General features: G+C 47.8%; 1 protein-coding gene and 1 long non-coding RNA gene across 4 annotated transcripts in view; both read right to left on the bottom strand.

Annotated features, from left to right (window-relative positions):
• Nucleotides 1-824: 824 nt before the first annotated feature.
• Nucleotides 825-6,430, bottom strand: LOC123167401 (uncharacterized). Of its 2 annotated transcripts, XR_006483919.1 has the most exons (4): nt 5,360-6,430; nt 4,152-4,671; nt 2,302-4,071; nt 825-1,613 (listed from the first exon to the last, which is right to left on the bottom strand). It is a non-coding gene; the product is annotated as an uncharacterized lncRNA (long non-coding RNA). The 2 variants fall into 2 exon arrangements; XR_006483918.1 differs by having other exon boundaries at nt 2,302-4,671.
• Nucleotides 6,431-12,640: 6,210 nt separating this feature from the next.
• The window catches only part of LOC123165109 (LOB domain-containing protein 40), a 29,239-nt gene continuing 23,409 nt past the window's right edge, over nt 12,641-18,470 (bottom strand). For both annotated transcript variants that reach the window (XR_006482795.1, XR_006482794.1), the window contains exon 3: nt 12,641-14,368. The gene's annotated coding sequence lies outside the window, so the exon portion shown is untranslated. The remainder of the gene's footprint in view (nt 14,369-18,470) is intronic.

Here is an 18,470-nt window from a genome sequence, read left to right as displayed (position 1 = left end):
CCTTGTCAGACCGTCCCCACTCTCGCACGAACGCGGCATGTACGCGCGGCGGCGCCTGACTCCGCTCCTTGGCTTAGCCGCTCATCACCAAGGGGTGGAGAAGATGCTGACAAACGGAGTTCCGGAGAAGCCGGCAGATCGGCGGCACGGCAATGTCGAGCGCCCCCAGAACGGATAGACAGAGAAGAAAACTGGCCGCGCGGCCACGCGCGGCGGCGGCGCCCTGCTCGAACGCATCGGTAAGATGGGGCGGGGCGGGAGTGGAGGCGCGGTGGAGTTCGAGATGGGATTGTGAGGTTAGTGGGAGATGAGGTGTGCGGTCGTGGGCTGTTTCCTTTCCTTTTTTTTCTTTTTATCGAGCGGCGAGGCGTCTGCGTTTCTTTTTAGACATAACAATGCATGCAAGCACAACACTAGATTAGAAATTGTTCTTCTGAAATTAATATGGCATGTAACTATGCCGGCAGAATAGATAACCATTTAAACGAGTACCAATATAAGTGAGTTGCCTAGCCTGTACTCTATCATCTACCTTGAACTACGGTGCAAATAGCCTCTACAAATATCCTGAAAGAAATCATCAGCAATAAAATTTAGAGCCATGATAAAATCATGTTTCAAGTTATTACTGTTGACACTACTACTCGTATCCAATCAGCTTTAGCCAAAAAAGTGATATTTGAACCAATCACAGAGCAAAATCAAATATGTGTGTTTCTTGTCATGCAGATAATATTGCAAGAAACAAGTGTGTATGACTGGTAAAATCCAGTAGCTTACTCAATCAAGTGTTTGCCACTACTTTTATCAGTTTTCATTAATCAAACAGTACAACATACAAACCTGACATCAAAAAATAATTCAAATCTCAAGCAAATATGCTTCACTCTCTCAGTCTTGTACAGACTTCTGAGTAATAGAATAGAACAAACTTGGACAAAAAAGAAGGATGCACTTACTTAATTTGAGGTAGCAGCTTCTATAGAGCAGACGATATGGGAAAACATGAAGAACTTGAAGAAAAAAAATTCAAGTAAGATGCAAGTAACAGCAGAAAAGAATTCGTGATCTCAAGCAAATCTATGTCACTCACCCAGACCCAACTCCTCCGTAAAGACTTCCGATGAACATAATAGAACAAACACCTGTGTTTTGCCATGGAACAATGGCTAGTTGCTAGAATTACTGTTTTTCCCTTCCCTTTCCTTATCTCCCGTTCTCCACTAATAATAAAGTGAAACTTCTTATAAAGCCAAATTGCATAATGTGGATTCTGAAAGGAAAAAATGCACTACAACACGAAGTGATGTTTGACACACAACCTAGCAAACAAATAAAGATTAATTTGGTCAGAACTAAGGTCAAATTCTGCCTGACTCCACAATATTATTCTTCATACACAATTAATCTTTTACTCTAATGTGTTACAACACAACACTTAAGAAATCACTTACACAACAGCAGAACCATTCATAGTGATAGCCGAAGACCTTCACTATTAAATATATGCGCACCATGATCATGTCACAAACATGCAGAAGAATGCCCTATCAGCTTGAGAAACTTCATGTTGTAGATATTCCCACCACTTTGTTGGATTTGCAAAGATGCATCTATATTTAAAAAGATTACAAATTCAAATTACACTTGCTGAAATAAAAAGTCATTTTCATAAGATCTAGAAATCCAAGATTTACACAAAGAGAAGTAACATAATTTGATTTATAGGTGAAGAAATTTTGCTGGAACTATCACATTGCATCAGATGATTATACTGTGAGCAAAGTATGTTTGTATACTAGTTACAACTGCTTGAACTTTGTGGCGCATAGAGAAATATAAGCAGAGTTCAGCGCAGTTACATGTAAACAGAGATTTTCTCTGCACATCATACAGTATTTTCAGATTGCGGGATGGTTACATCAGATTCCCATCAAAGTTCAAGTAGAAGTAGATAATATCAAATAAAATAGCTTCAGTTTGATCTGTTCCACTCCTTTTGCTAACACTTCAAATTTTTGAAGAACCGTGGCTACCTCTTGTAAACCACACTACTGCAAACCCCAAAAGAGCTCTTGGTTTTTAAGAAAACAATCTGAAGCCAGCATATAATTTGAAGTTGAAAAATATTTTTTTACTGAGACAATAGTATTATTTAAATCCGCTAAATCTACGCAGTGTAATTATGTTTCTAGTAATGTGCAGGCATGAAATATAATGTTTTCAAAAGTCTATATTAAGGCCAGAAGCTTGCGCTCAACTATGCAGACGAAGGGCAAGTAAATAGGCACCGTGAAAAACCTGCGATTTGGTGCTGGAACAACGCCGCGTTGCAGCGGCGGCGTCATGGAAGAGCGGCGAGTCCTCTTAGGATGAGCGGCGAATCCTCGCTCGATTAGGCGGCTCACACATTGTCGGAAGCAGTGGCGGCGGCGAGCATCTGCGCTCAGAATACTTTCCTCATCCATATGCTGATTTACACAATGTCATCATATAAAACAAAGCTTGATGATGCATTATACCAGCAAAACATGGACATAAAGAAAGTTGAATCTTGAGCAAACATATACTTAAAAACAAAAACTCAAATCAAATACTACTGAAGTTGCTTGTCTATTACCATGAGAACTAAAATACTTCGTATTATTCAGTTAGTATGTAAACAAAAAGGATTTTATGATATATCTTTCTATGAACTAAACCAAACATAATTCCTTTCTAGGGCTGCATCTAGAAAAGTAAAATACATTGCTTGTGGTAGTAGTGGGTGAACAAGCAGGCCACGAACAGATGGATCTTCATTGAATCTTGACACTGAATCCATCACCCCATCTTCTGCGCAGTTCCAAGGGAACTCCGACAACAACGATTTTATACTGATTTCCTCACAACCACGCACTTTAAATCACCTATCAATACAACCATGAGTTCACCTCTATGCTTGTAATGGATAGGCAGAGAGAGGAACATGTAGAACCAGTAGGAGGTCCTCGCGCTGCCCATCGATCGGCCCCTGCTCCTAGCTTCGCGTGCTCTTGTTCCCCAACCAAGTCTGCATCCCCTGTCAGACCGTCCCCACTCTCGCACGAACGCGGCATGTACGCGCGGCGGCGCCTGACTCCGCTCCTTGGCTCAGCCGCTCATCACCAAGGGGTGGAGAAGATGCTGACAAACGGAGTTCCAGAGAAGCCGGCAGATCGGCGGCACGGCGATGTCGAGCGCCCCCAGAACGGATAGAGAGAGAAGAAAACTGGCCGCGCGGCCACGCGCGGCGGTGGCGCCCTACTCGAACGCATCGGTAAGATGGGGCGGGGCGGGAGTGGAGGCGCGGTGGAGTTCGAGATGGGATTGTGAGGTTAGTGGGAGATGAGGTGCGCGGTCGTGGGTTATTTCCTTTCCTTTTTTTCTTTTTATCGAGCGGCGAGGCGTCTGCGTTTCTTTTTAGACATAACAATGCATGCAAGCACAACACTAGATTAGAAATTGTTCTTCTGAAATTAATATGGCATGTAACTATGCCGGCAGAATAGATAACCATTTAAACGAGTACCAATATAAGTGAGTTGCCTAGCCTGTACTCTATCATCTGCCTTGAACTACGGTGCAAATAGCCTCTACAAATATCCTGAAAGAAATCATCAGCAATAAAATTTAGAGCCATGATAAAATCATGTTTCAAGTTATTACTGTTGACACTACTACTCGTATCCAATCAGCTTTAGCCCAAAAAGTGATATTTGAACCAATCACAGAGCAAAATCAAATATGGGTGTTTCTTGTCATGCAGATAATATTGCAAGAAACAACTGTGTATGACTGGTAAAATCCAGTAACATACTCAATCAAGTGTTTGCCACTACTTTTATCAGTTTTCATTAATCAAACAGTACAGCATACAAACCTGACATCAAAAAATAATTCAAATCTCAAGCAAATATGCTTCACTCTCTCAGTCTTGTACAGACTTCTGAGTAATAGAATAGAACAAACTTGGACAAAAAAGAAGGATGCACTTACTTAATTTGAGGTAGCAGCTTCTATAGAGCAGACGATATGGGAAAACATGAAGAACTTGAAGAAAAAAAATTCAAGTAAGATGCAAGTAACAGCAGAAAAGAATTCGTGATCTCAAGCAAATCTATGTCACTCACCCAGACCCAACTCCTCCGTAAAGACTTCCGATGAACATAATAGAACAAACACCTGTGTTTTGCCATGGAACAATGGCTAGTTGCTAGAATTACTGTTTTTCCCTTCCCTTTCCTTATCTCCCGTTCTCCACTAATAATAAAGTGAAACTTCTTATAAAGCCAAATTGCATAATGTGGATTCTGAAAGGAAAAAATGCACTACAACACGAAGTGATGTTTGACACACAACCTAGCAAACAAATAAAGATTAATTTGGTCAGAACTAAGGTCAAATTCTGCCTGACTCCACAATATTATTCTTCATACACAATTAATCTTTTACTCTAATGTGTTACAACACAACACTTAAGAAATCACTTACACAACAGCAGAACCATTCATAGTGATAGCCGAAGACCTTCACTATTAAATATATGCGCACCATGATCATGTCACAAACATGCAGAAGAATGCCCTATCAGCTTGAGAAACTTCATGTTGTAGATATTCCCACCACTTTGTTGGATTTGCAAAGATGCATCTATATTTAAAAAGATTACAAATTCAAATTACACTTGCTGAAATAAAAAGTCATTTTCATAAGATCTAGAAATCCAAGATTTACACAAAGAGAAGTAACATAATTTGATTTATAGGTGAAGAAATTTTGCTGGAACTATCACATTGCATCAGATGATTATACTGTGAGCAAAGTATGTTTGTATACTAGTTACAACTGCTTGAACTTTGTGGCGCATAGAGAAATATAAGCAGAGTTCAGCGCAGTTACATGTAAACAGAGATTTTCTCTGCACATCATACAGTATTTTCAGATTGCGGGATGGTTACATCAGATTCCCATCAAAGTTCAAGTAGAAGTAGATAATATTAAATAAAATAGCTTCAGTTTGATCTGTTCCACTCCTTTTGCTAACACTTCAAATTTTTGAAGAACCGTGGCTACCTCTTGTAAACCACACTACTGCAAACCCCAAAAGAGCTCTTGGTTTTTAAGAAAACAATCTGAAGCCAGCATATAATTTGAAGTTGAAAAATATTTTTTTACTGAGACAATAGTATTATTTAAATCCGCTAAATCTACGCAGTGTAATTATGTTTCTAGTAATGTGCAGGCATGAAATATAATGTTTTCAAAAGTCTATATTAAGGCCAGAAGCTTGCGCTCAACTATGCAGACGAAGGGCAAGTAAATAGGCACCGTGAAAAACCTGCGATTTGGTGCTGGAACAACGCCGCGTTGCAGCGGCGGCGTCATGGAAGAGCGGCGAGTCCTCTTAGGATGAGCGGCGAATCCTCGCTCGATTAGGCGGCTCACACATTGTCGGAAGCAGTGGCGGCGGCGAGCATCTGCGCTCAGAATACTTTCCTCATCCATATGCTGATTTACACAATGTCATCATATAAAACAAAGCTTGATGATGCATTATACCAGCAAAACATGGACATAAAGAAAGTTGAATCTTGAGCAAACATATACTTAAAAACAAAAACTCAAATCAAATACTACTGAAGTTGCTTGTCTATTACCATGAGAACTAAAATACTTCGTATTATTCAGTTAGTATGTAAACAAAAAGGATTTTATGATATATCTTTCTATGAACTAAACCAAACATAATTCCTTTCTAGGGCTGCATCCAGAAAAGTAAAATACATTGCTTGTGGTAATAGTGGGTGAACAAGCAGGCCACGAACAGATGGATCTTCATTGAATCTTGACACTGAATCCATCACCCCATCTTCTGCGCAGTTCCAAGGGAACTCCGACAACAACGATTTTATACTGATTTCCTCACAACCACGCACTTTAAATCACCTATCAATACAACCATGAGTTCACCTCTATGCTTGTAATGGATAGGCAGAGAGAGGAACATGTAGAACCAGTAGGAGGTCCTCGCGCTGCCCATCGATCGGCCCCTGCTCCTAGCTTCGCGTGCTCTTGTTCCCCAGCCAAGTCTGCATCCCCTGTCAGACCGTCCCCACTCTCGCACGAACGCGGCATGTACGCGCGGCGGCGCCTGACTCCGCTCCTTGGCTCAGCCGCTCATCACCAAGGGGTGGAGAAGATGCTGACAAACGGAGTTCCGGAGAAGCCGGCAGATCGGCGGCACGGCGATGTCGAGCGCCCCCAGAACGGATAGACAGAGAAGAAAACTGGCCGCGCGGCCACGCGCGACGGCGGCGCCCTGCTCGAACGCATCGGTAAGATGGGGCGGGGCGGGAGTGGAGGCGCGGTGGAGTTCGAGATGGGATTGTGAGGTTAGTGGGAGATGAGGTGTGCGGTCCTGGGCTGTTTCCTTTCCTTTCTTTTTTTTCTTTTTATCGAGCGGCGAGGCGTCTGCGTGCGTGCGATGGGAGGGGGGATCGAACGAGGTCGAACCATCACGACGTTCGATCCCCCTTTAATAGTAGAGACTAGTAGAATGCCCGTGCGTTGCTATGGGCTACAGTGCATATATATGAATTAGACAAATGATTAAGGTCGTCCGTAAGATCGAAACTCATTTCTCCCTCCTACGTCCAGGCGTGTTCGTCCAAACTCATTTCGCCCTCCTACGTCCAGGCATGCTCGGACATCAAACAGGCCTAACGGGTTCCCCACAATCCAACCGTCTGGGCAGGTCGGGCTCCTCCAAATCCATCCGATATGTTGGGGAGAAATGTGGTTGTCCGGACTATCCGCTATATTATCTCCAACACATGGCCCCATCTCAAAAACTCCACTCTACGATGTACCCTTCCCTTTTTCTGTCAGACCCTCCCCTTCCCGCTTGGTTTCCTGCCGTAGCGGGGCATTTCTCGTTGGAACACTCTTCTTTAAAACCGGATAACGCCCATCTCACCTTCGCTATAGCGCTTCTCTCCTCCTCGGACCATTGCTACTCTTCCTCCCCCTCTTCCTTAGACTTCAAGAATCCGTCGGGAAATAAGTAGAAGCAACCAAAGACGTCATTTGCCGATAAGCCACCGCCTGTTTACTTAGATCATCATATATAATTATGCATGCATTCCATTATCATGGGGCCAAGATATTTAGAAACCATCAACTATCGAGTAGCTTAGCATGCGATTGCACGTCCATCATTTGTATAATATTGCCCTTTGCCCCGTTGATAATAAATGAAACAAAAGCTATGACTGAAACTGCCACCCCACATAAATGGAAGTGGGGGAACATGGGGGGCTTCACTGTTTCAAAAAGACGCCTTGGGAATCATGTTTTTTTTTTGCAAGTATTACATGCATTTCTCTGGCCTATTAAAAGACCAAGTTCTGGAGCAATTGGCATATAATTGTATACATACATCATGGTGATGACAAGTATTTGAAATTTTGGTATAATGGACAAAATTGAATATGAGCATGATAGACCGGAAATGCAATTCGCCTCCGGGGAGCACGTGCTCCTGCATGTGGAAAATGAATTTTTGAAATGTCAAAAAAATCCCAACAAAATTTGTATGTGTTCTTTGTTAAATCCAAATGCTACCTGAAAATATAGGCAAAAATGTGAAGCATTTTGGCCTGTGCAAAAAAAAAACAAATTGAACATCAATTGTTACCCCACAATGTCCACCCAAATTTTTTCTTTTCATAGACGAAACACTGCTGCTCCGTTTTGCATGAAAATTGTCAAGCATGTTTGCGACACTAACACGAACGTCTATGAAAAATTTCAGATTTTTTTTAAATTCTACTGTTTTTTGAGCCAAAACGCCTCCCCGCATAGTAGACCGTGTTAGGTAGAATCATGAGCGGGTTAATCTCTGTTGTAAATTTCATTATAGACCATGCATACATATTATTTGCCCGTACAATTAGGGCAAATCATGTGATAGTTTTCACTATTGGAATCGCCGAGTAGAGTTTCTTGGGAACTCAGTAAAGCCAAATAAACTCAGCCATGCGTTTGCCGAGTTCCATCCTCGGTAGAGGGACCGTTGGCCAAATAAGCCGCGGCCATGGGTCGGACGCGTCGGGCGCATGTGTGGGTGCGCGCTGGGCGTGTCGGGTCCGCAGTGTAGGTCTGCGTGTGTGCGTGCGTGTGGTGCCCGGGGTGCCCGTGTGGGTGGACACCATACGTGTGTTAAAGCATGGCGAGCGCGAGCGGGAGGGCGATCTGGGCGGGGTGATCTCGCAGGTCTGTTGCGGGCTTAGCGTGGCGAGCGCGAGCGGGAGGGCGTCGTGGGCGCGCGGAGCGGGTCGGACCAGGCGGGGTCGTGGCCCAGTGGTGGCCCGGGTATAAGATCGCCACGGTGATCGTTGTAACATGTGTGGGACGAGTTTGTTGCTTGGGAAAAATACCGTTCGTGCGGTTGCGTTCATGCGCCGGAAACTCTCGTCGTGTCCACCGTGTTCTTGTTCTTCCTCCCCCTTCTTCTCGGTTCATGCCAGAGCGGGAGAGTGAGGTGCACACAGAGAGAGAGGTGAGCTAGGGTAAGGCTAGGGTTCCAACAATTGGCATCAGAGCCCGGTTTTGGAGGTGAACGCCGGCGGCCATGGCGCTCGTACCGCACGGTGGCGGTGGTGGCTCGCTCTCGCTGCCGCTCCCACCACTGACCACGACGAACTACACCTCCTGGGCGATCAAGGTGGAAGCTTTTCTTGATGCCCAGGGGCTGTGGGGGGTGGTCGCTCCGCCGGAGGGCACGACGATCGACGCCGGCAAGAGAAAGACGGCGCGGGTGATGCTCCTCGGGGCGATGTCGGAGGAAGTGCTGCTGCCGGTGTCGACGAAGCCCACCGCGAAGGAGGTATGGGACTCCCTCAAGGTGCGCTTCGTCGTCGCCGATCGGGTGCGGGCGGCCCGGCTCGCGTCGCTCCGCGGCGAGTTCGAGCGGCTGCGGATGGCGGACGACAATGACCTGGACAGCCTACGCCAGGAAGCTCGGCACCATGACGACGTGCTATGCAGGTCTGGGGGGCGGTGCTTGACTACGCTGCGCTCGTGAAGAAGATGTTGGACACAGTCCCGGACCGCCTCTACCCCGCCGTCGCCGGAATTGAACAATTTTGCAATGTAGAAGAGATGGCGTACGAGGAGGCTTTGGGGCGGCTCAAAGCATTCGACGAACGGACCCAGCGTCGCGGGTAGGACGGGGGTAGGCGCGACGGTAAGGAGCTGATGCTGACTGCGGCGCAGTGGGCAGCTCGGCAACGTCGGCATGGCGAAGGCGGCCTCGACGACGACGACGACGACGCGGGCAGTACGACATTGGGCGGCGGAGGCAAGCGGTGCGGACGCTGCTACAGCTGCGGCGAGCGCGGCCATTTCAAGCGCGAGTGCCCCCAGCGGAAGGCGCCGTCGGCGGAGCGCGCGCTCCTGGTGGAGATCGGCGACGACCTCAAGCCTGGACTCCTCTGAGCCCCGGCTTAGGGGGTGAGTGTTGGCCAAATAAGCCGCGACCACGGGTCAGACGCGTCGGGCGTGTGTGTGGGTGCGCGCTGGGCGTGTCGGGCGCGTCGGGTCCGCGACGTAGGGGTGTGTGCGCGCGCGCGTGCCTGTGGTGCACGGGGTGCCCGTGTGGGTGGACACCGTACGTGTGTGTGCATAGGCCATGCTGTTGGCGATCTGGGCGGGGTGATAGCGCAGGTCAGTTGCGGGCTCAGCGTGGCGAGCGCGAGCGGGAGCGCGTCGTGGGCGCGCACAGCAGGCCGGACCAGGCGGAGTAGTGGGTAGACGTGCGGGTCGTGGCCCAGCGCTGGCCCGGGTATAAGATCGCCACGGTGATCGTTGTAACATGTGTGGGGCGAGTTTGTTGCTTGGGAAAAATACCGTTCGTGCGGTGGTGTTCGTGCGCCTGAAACTCTCGCCGTGTCCACCGTATTCTTCTTCTTCCTCCTCCTTCTTCTCGGTCCTTGCCAGAGCGGGAAAGTGAGGTGCACAGAGAGAGAGGTGAGGCAAGGCTAGGGTTCCAACAGGGACTAACTAAATTTCTACTACTTAACTGGCAACATTTTAAGGACGTATAGTTAGCTTCAGATTCAGATTATAAACAAAATAATGTTGAAAGAAACATCAAATCACCATAATTTTGGAAGGCAGCCTTTTACATGGAAATATCACACATATTTGTTGAAATGAATGATCATTAAACTCCATAAGATTTCTGTCCTAAGAATATCTAAGACATGAATCTAAAGAGCAACAGTAACTGAAGAACAACAAGCACCTGAACATCCTCGATGGTGAGACTTCAGTTGAGGTTGGGATGTGCAGCCTGGAACTTCCAGAAGTCAAACATCCAAAACTGATCCGTAGAAGGACATGCATAAGCAAATAAGAGTAATCTAAAAATATAAGGCAGACATATATCCCCAAGCCATCTGCACACGATCCCGCCCGCAGTTCTTCCACTGCCCCTAATCTAATTCCCAACTCCAATAATCAGAGGAATATGAATAATACCATGGACAAAGATTGATTTAATGAAAATGAAACACGAGCACAAACATTGATCTATTATCAAAAAAATAATATGTACTCCCTCTGTAAAGAAATATAAGAGTGTTTAGATCACTGTGATCTAAACACTCTTATATTTCTTTACAGAGGGAATTACGAATGGGTTAGGTTCACCCATAGGATAGTCAACCATCAACTACCAACTCTGTCACTAAAGTTGTGTGTGCATCAACCATCAACTATGAAAATGCATGATTGATCCTAAATTCCACGCCGCATGAGCTCTGACCTGCTTGTGTAGTTGGTTCATACATGCCTCTATATGATTTTTCCATGCATTATCACATAACTTATGTCACTTTGACACTCCCAAAAAAGAAGAAATATTCAAAAAAGGAAGAGGTGGGCACCTGTTCGTGTGCGTCGTGCCATTAGAGGCAACAATTCTTCTTCTCTTCCTCCATTAGTGGCAATATATATAGTAGGTGGCTCAGATCCGATTGACGTGCTTCTGTTTGTTCCCTCCTTTTCGAAAAGCACACTCGCTTGTTTCAGTTTACTTAATCTGAAGAAGAAGAAACAATAATAATGTCATGGGGTATATATATTTTTAGGAGAAAAAACAAAAGATAGATTACATCAAATAAATAGGCAACCATATTTAAGTGGCCAAAATATGCAAGTTTTGAAAGAATTGGCAGTAAAAAAGCCTCTCCCGCTGCTCTATTCTATGACAGCAAGGAAAGAGCAAGCAAGTGAATATGCACACACACATGCATGATGCATCCATTTCCTTGCCCTACATACGCATGTGGACATGGATCTGAGCGGTGTCCGCATTGCCACTGCTGCTCGCCCATGCAGTGGAGGGCGTAGAACAACGGCAAGGAAATCAATCCAACCGCTCTGCTCACCTCACAAGACCACATAAACCTCGATGATTGGAACTCGGTGTGTGACAGATGCGACGAGATGCTCCTGCTTAGTTCCAATCATCTAGTCCATATATCTCTGGATGTGTGACAGGGCGCGGGAGGTATGGAAGGAGGCTGACGATGGCGGCATCAATGACGTGGAGAAAGAGTTAGGTAGGGTTTCGCCGCGGCGGGCGGGGTAGAATAGCGAGGCGGTGGTGGATGTTGGTACTGGGAGGAGTCCGGCTGGCATTGTGGTTGCGACAACGTCGTAAGAGAGAGGAGAGGAGGGAGACGTTAGCGAGCGAGGAGGTTGAAGGTCTGTGCGTGCATATTCTAGGCGTTGGACCAAAAAAACTGGACAACCAAAAAGAACGATGGAGATGGAACGTGCGGGAGAGAGAGGCTGAGGAAGGTTTGACCTGCCGCTGCCGGAGCCGACAGGCAGCATGTAGTTCGCCGCCATAAGGCCTTGATCTGCAGCCCCAAGGCTTCAAATCGCTGCTTCACTGAAGCCCGAAGATTGGCGACATGGAGCGCGCCATGGCGGAAGCCTTGAGAGAAGATAGGATGAAGCGAGGGGCGAGGAGATTGATGCTACCGTGGTAGGGGAGAAGGCGAGTGGCGGTGGGTCAAACCCTAGCCGGGTTGAGGAGTATATTTGGTAAATGCAATTGATTGTTTTGGTAAGTGGGGAGGCCACAACGTACCATTATGGAGGAGTTGAATGATGAGATTTGGTTGTTAGGAAAGGTAAGGATCGATGCATTAGGAAAGTTAAGATTTTAGCATTGATTGTCATGAAACTGAATTTCATTGTTTGGTAAGTGCTATCGGTTCCTACCCATTTAAAAAGTTGCTAGTTAGGAAAGTTTTTATTAGACGATGAAAAAACCAATGTGAAGGGGTGGCGGTGGGAGGTGAGACGAAAAAACCGGACGAAAAAAGCCAGACGAAAATAAATTATGGATACTATTCAACCAACTCGTCCATTAAAAATAAAGATAGTACAAAGAACATCAGAGATAAAAATTACATTCAGATCTATGTCTACAAGCACCGAAGCCCCTCAGCAGTTCGGAGCCCCTCAGCAGTACACTGCAACCTTTACGTTCACATCCATCATCCTGTTCCACTTGTTTCTACTTTTATTAAAGAAGGATATATATCTCAGCCACTGCATTGGGCGATGCACTTTAACCATTTTATTAATTATTCATAAAGATCTTACAAAGTAATACATCAGTAAGCCTGAAGCCACCATTTTGGCAACACCTGTCGCTACTCCTATTCCCTTGATGAAGGGGTGCCGAATGTCTGAGCCAAATACCAAACAGACATCACACCAAATTCTAACATGTAAAGCTAGATGCCCCAGCCAAGCCACAATGTCGGGACTGGGTCACATACCGATCCGGCGCACTCTCAGAGGTCGCTGCCGCCGTCTTCCACCGATCCATCTCTAGAGCAGGTACTGATGCACCAACCTTGACAACCTGTCGTCGGCGCCAAGACAACGCCACCATCGTACACGTATCCATCCACACGCGCCCATCGCCGAAACACCGCAGCGCCATGCCGCCGGGATCCGTCGTCAGTCTTGCGGTAGATGTAACACCGCTCCTCCTCTTGTCCCCTCCAGCCAGCGCTTGCTCCAAGACGATGCCCCCATGTGGGAGAACGACACCAAAGGCGCCGTCATCGTCCGATCCGGTAGGCCTATATCTAGTGTTTCCCTTGAAACATCCCGATCGAGTTGACGTGACCTGCAACAACGATGCCCCGAGAAGAAAACGACGTCAGAGACACCACCATCGTCCGCCAAGACCACAGTCAGGCGCGATTTTGGCTGGAAGTCGCGTCATCCCGATCTCGCGGCTGGCTGAAACCATGTGGAGCTTCGCCATGAAAAGACGTATGTCGCCGCCGGTACTCCGGCGGAGATCCTCCATCCTCTCACCAGAGCCCTCATCGCGCCGCCGACCATCCAAGCGAAGAATCGACGACAGATCTAGGTGGGATCCAGATCTGCGGCCGCCGCCATGCCTACCATCGCCAGCACCACCAGCCATGGGGTCATCGGTTGTCGCCACATGGTCAGGGAGCCGCCCTGGCCATGGTGCGAAGCCCCCAGCCCGAGGTGCCCCAACCGCCTCGAGTGGTTGCCGCCGCCTCCTCCTGCCTCAGCGCTTCAGCACCGGGCGCTGCCGCGGCCAACGCCAGTGGCAACGGCGACAGGATCTTTCGCTGTGGGGCGGGAGGCTGGCGGCGCTGGGATCTGATCCCCCTAGCGCCGCCCTGGGGTGGCAGCGCTGAGGGGGTCGGCCTGAGCGATAGTTCTGTGATGGGTGGTTCCACCACAGACCAAGCTTAATCCTCAATAAATGGGGAAAACCCATATGTATCACTTGTCAATTCTAGGAATTGAACTTGGGTTGTTAGGCTGCACAACCGCAATGCCCAACCAAGGCACTGATCCACTTGTTTCTACTGAGACGTTATTCAGAGTTTCTTCTTTTCAAGGTGGGAGTACTCCTCTGTCGTACTTAACTGAAATGAAACATAATCTTTTTTTAGAGGAAAGGCATACACCCGACTTTATAAATAAAGCCATAAGGCAGGTAGCAACCACATAACAGAACGTACCACACACCAGCCAGACCCCAACGACGGTTCAAACGAAAGAGAAGACAGTCAGGTACATGGCTCCCTCGCCAGTACACGACACGCAGGCCGGAAGAGAAAGGCCCAAATAAAGCTAAGCTGCCGGCCCAAAGGAAAAGCAACTAATCATCATGCTCTTGTCTGCATAACTGAGAAGCCGAAGCCCGAACTTTGGAGATCAGCATAGAGAGTGCATCCTGGTCGTCGACCTTAGTCAATGATTTCCACTGCTGCAAGAAAGCACACGATTTAAATAAGCAATCAGCAGGTTTAGCCGGAAACACGTGCTCAATAGTAAATTTGTTCCTAGTCGTCCAAAGGGACCAGCAAAAAGCCCCCAGGCCCACCCAAAAGATACGTCTGGAGACGCCAGAAAGGTTGCTTGCTAAGCTGCGCAGCTCGGCAAAGGAGGCAGGGGCCCAAGAGACAAGAAGCCAATCCCTCACGCAACTCCAAATGAGCTTAGCCAAGACACAGTGGAAAAAAATATGCTCCGTATCCTCCACAGCACCGCACAGAGCACAGAATTGGGATCCCAGCCCATTTCTCTTACGAATCTGATCAGCCGAAGGCAGTCGGCCTCTGAAGGCTTGCCATAAGAAAATCTTAATCTTAGGGGGAATCCGGGCCTTCCAAATCTGGGAAAAACGATTAGTAGGCATGCCACCAACAAGCTTAGAGTAGAGCGACTTAACAGAGAAGCGCCCAGAGGCAGACAATGGCCAAAACACCGAATTCCTGTTCGTCGAGAGCGTAGGGAAGAAGGCAGTAAGGCGTTGCCAGTCTTCAAACTCTACAGGTGACAAGGATCGACGGAAGGCCAGGTTCCACCCATGGGAAGCCAACTCCGCAATAGAAATATTCGGATCAGAGCAGTAAGAAAATAAGGTGGGGAAAGTCACCGAGAGGGGTGAGTCTCCACACCACCAGTCTAGCCAAAACCTAATAGAGGAACCATCCCCAACTATAAACTTAACAAAAGACTGGAAAACATGCCTAACTTTGACCAGGGACTTCCAAAACTAAGAGCCACCCCGCGAGTGAGCAAACATCGGGCTCGAGGAAGGGAAATATTTAGCCTTAAGAATAGATAGCCAAAGGGGCTGGTCCTGAGCACTCATAATCTTCCACCACCATTTGATCAACAAACATTGGTTCATGATGGAAGTGTTAATAATCCCTAACCCCCCAAGGTTTTTGGGCCTACACATCAACTTCCATTTAACAAAGCGATATTTACGGCGATTATCAGCAGCGTTCCAGTAGAACGCCCCACGGTGTTTATCAAAACCAGCATGTGTCCCAACCGATAAGAGGTAGAAGCCCATCAGGAACATGGGGAGGGAGGACAGACAAGCATTGATCAAAGCCACTTTACCCGCATTGGTATTATACCTACCACGCCAGGGAAGGACCCTGTTGCCCACCTTTGTGACCACCGGGGCAAATTCTTTCGCATGAAGCATGTTCGGAGATATGGGAAGGCCCAAATATCTGAAAGGGAAAGACCCTAGCTTAGAATTAAGAAGTTGTGCCACTCGCACAGCTTCCGACTCGTCCACACCAGTAACAATCACTTCACTCTTGGCAAAGTTTATCTTAAGGCCCGACATCGCCTCGAAGCAGAGGAGAATAAATTTGAGATGGGCGAGGCAGGCATCATTCAGCTCAACCATAATGATAGTGTCATCCGCATACTGAAGGTGGGTCATCCCTTGGGGAAGAAGATTAGAGCTAACCGGAGAGATGTGCCCATAAGTTGCTGCCCTAGAAAGCAAGCGGGATAAGGCATCTGCAACGAAGTTGAACAAAATGGGCGAGGCAGGATCACCTTGCCGAAGGCCCCTACCATTGGGAAAGAACTTACTAACCTGACCATTAACAGAGATGGCAGTATGGCCTCCCGAGACCAACTGCATGCTTCTATGAACAAGGGGCCCCTCAAACCCTTTAGCCAGCAAGACCCTATGCAAAAAGGCCAGCTCACCGAATCGTAGGCCTTCTCAAAATCGAGTTTAAGAATCACCGCTTTCGATTTACGAATCTTAAGGTCATGCACAATTTCATGAAGGCAGAGAACCCCATCCAAGATGAAACGACCTTTAATAAAAGTCGATTGAAAAGGACAGATGGTACGATGGGCAATGGGAGAGAGGCGAGTGGCTAGCCCTTTGGCAGGAAATTTGGCGAAATTATTTATGAGGGCAATAGGCCTAAACTGCGAAATCAAGTCCGCTCCCTTGACTTTAGGAATAAGAGTAATGACAGCATAGTTAAGACGAGAGATATCCACCGTCCCCAACCAGAAACCTTGGATAATCTTACACACGAGAGCCCGCAACTGCGGCCAAAATTTCTTAAAGAAGGGAATCGAGAAACCATCAGGCCCAGAGGCAGCATTCGGATTGGCCGAACTAATCACCTGCCAAATCTCCTCGTCAGATAAAGGAACCATCAGTCCCATGTTCTCGTCCGGAGAAATCTTACAACCCGCATCCCAGAAGTCAGAGGAGAGGGCAAGCCCAGGATCCGGCTTAGAGCCGAGGAGATTGGAGTAAAACCCAACAATGTGATTCATAATGAGAGATTGGTCCGAGGTTCTAACGCCATCAATCAAAAGACTGTCAATGAAGCATCTCCGGTGTCTACCATTGGCGATCGCGAAGAAATAATCCGTCATAGCATCACCCTTCAAGGTCCAATTAAGGGCACCGCGCTGACGCTAGTAAATTCCGACTGCTGGTGCAGCAGCATCAAAGCATCTTCCAGGGAGTAACGAGTAGCCCATTGAGAAGCGGAGAGCCCAGACAAGTCAGCAGAGTGGTCCAGGTCCCGAAGTTGAGATTCAAGGGTCTCTTTTTCCCTACGGAGCTCGGCTGCCCTATTCCGAGACCAACCCCTTAAGAATTTACGAAGCTCATATGACACCTTATGCCAGTCATCCATGGGGCCAAAGGAACGGCGAGGGGAGGAAAACATATTAGAGATCTTGGAAGCCATCATCTCACAGAATCCCTCCACTACAAGCCAAGAGGCATCAAATTGGAAGCGGGAAGGCGACACAAGGGAAAGGATGCCCGCATCCACGACGAGGGGGCATGATCGGAGCCAACCGCAGGCCTGGCTTTCAGCACCGCACGGGGGAAAAACGAATCCCACCTATCACAGACAAAGACCCGATCCAACACCGACCGAACAGGAGAGGACTGATGGTTAGACCAGGTGAACCGCGCCCCCACCCTAGGGAGCTCACGGAGCGCGCAATTACTAATGAACTCATTAAAAGCATTGGCAAGAGGCCAAGAAAAATTAGGGCTATTTTTATCCGCCGGGGAGCGTAACAAATTGAAATCACCACCAATTAGAAGAGGAATATTACAGGATTCAATCTTAATCGAAAGTTCATCCAAAAACAAAGGGGCAAGAGAGTGGTCCGCGGGGCCATAAACCACCAAAAATTCCCATAATTTGTTAAGCTGGCGATGATGAACCACGCAGCTAGCCCAAAAGATGCCATGATCAAAGGTAATGAAATCAAACACGTCCCGTTTAGACCCTATCAAGATGCCCCCAGAATGGCCCGAAGCAGGGAGAAAGTGCCAATCGAACCTGTCCATGCCAGCCACCGCAGACAGTTCAGGAGAGGAAAAGGATTCCTTAAACATTTCAACCAACCCTAAAATGTCAATATGCTCTCCACAAACCAAGTCATGAATCTGGTCTCGGCGCCCCCTAGCACCAAAACCTCGAACGTTCCAAAAGTGAGCTTTCATTTATAGGAAATGTTTTTAATACGGAGGCTCGATCTTCACGGGGCCAAACAAGGCTTAGAGCGCTTGGAATGACCTCTCTTAACTTGAGCGTGAGGTGGAGGCGACTGGCCACAACCATTTGTCGCTCCACCTTCCCCAGACTGACCCTGGGCCCCAGTAGGTCCGGCAACAGCTGCGGCCTCCATGGCCTTGGCAATAGCTGCCTGGGCAACCTCATTAGCCCTAATGACAGAAAGGAGGCGAGAAGGGGAGCCCAACCCCGGTTCAGCAGCCACCCCAACATCAGACATAATATGAAGAAAATGATCATCCGACAGCGCAGGTAAAACAAGGTGAATAGGGGAAGCAGGGAGAGGGGGTTGGACAGACGAACCTGGAGGAGGAAGGTCCCTGGCCGCAGCGCGCCTCTCAGCCTGCACAGCCACCGAAACGCCAGAGTCACGCATGCGCCGGCCCTTGCGTGCCGTGGACGCTGGAGAGCGCAGCAACGGGGAGCACCGCACAGGCGACGCCGACCCCGGGCCAGATCCCGAAGCAACCCCCAGGTCCTTATCCAGAC

The sequence above is a fragment of the Triticum aestivum genome, chromosome 7D, assembly GCF_018294505.1.
Source record: "Triticum aestivum cultivar Chinese Spring chromosome 7D, IWGSC CS RefSeq v2.1, whole genome shotgun sequence".
Taxonomy (NCBI): domain Eukaryota; kingdom Viridiplantae; phylum Streptophyta; class Magnoliopsida; order Poales; family Poaceae; genus Triticum; species Triticum aestivum.
Note: the sequence above shows the minus strand (reverse complement) of the source record. Positions and strands in the feature narration are given on the sequence as shown.